The 336-nt window shown below is 47.3% G+C and overlaps 1 non-coding gene across 1 annotated transcript; it reads right to left on the bottom strand.

Moving 5' to 3' along the window:
* Positions 1-262: 262 nt before the first annotated feature.
* TRNAN-GUU lies at positions 263-336 on the bottom strand. The gene has a single exon. It is a non-coding gene; the product is annotated as a tRNA-Asn (tRNA).

The following is a 336-nucleotide window of genomic DNA, read 5'->3' as shown; positions in this document are numbered from 1 at the left end:
TTGAGGTACCAAAAGCTTGTCAATAGCCGAAGGGCACAGACAAAAAGAAACAAGATTTCACCCAGAACCCCTCCCTGCACAGGTCACACAAAGTCTTTCTTGTTCCTGGTCCAAGAACTTCTGTTCCTTCCAACTACGTTTGTTCCCAGCAGAAACTTCTGGGAGGATGAGAACCAGCCACTAAATGGCAGGAGGAGAAGTGAGGTATTTGGCTTCAAGGGAGCTGACTTCCTTGGGAATTATAAAAGATCAATGACAATGATGTCCCTGGGTGGGCTTGAACCACCAACCTTTTGGTTAACAGCCAAACGCTCTACCCAATTGCGCCACAGAGAC

Source organism: Cebus imitator, unplaced genomic scaffold (assembly GCF_001604975.1).
Source record: "Cebus imitator isolate Cc_AM_T3 unplaced genomic scaffold, Cebus_imitator-1.0 Scaffold188, whole genome shotgun sequence".
In the NCBI taxonomy this organism is placed as follows: Eukaryota; Metazoa; Chordata; class Mammalia; order Primates; family Cebidae; genus Cebus; species Cebus imitator.
The sequence above is the reverse complement of the archived record's forward strand: the minus strand, read 5'-3'. Positions and strand labels throughout refer to the sequence as shown.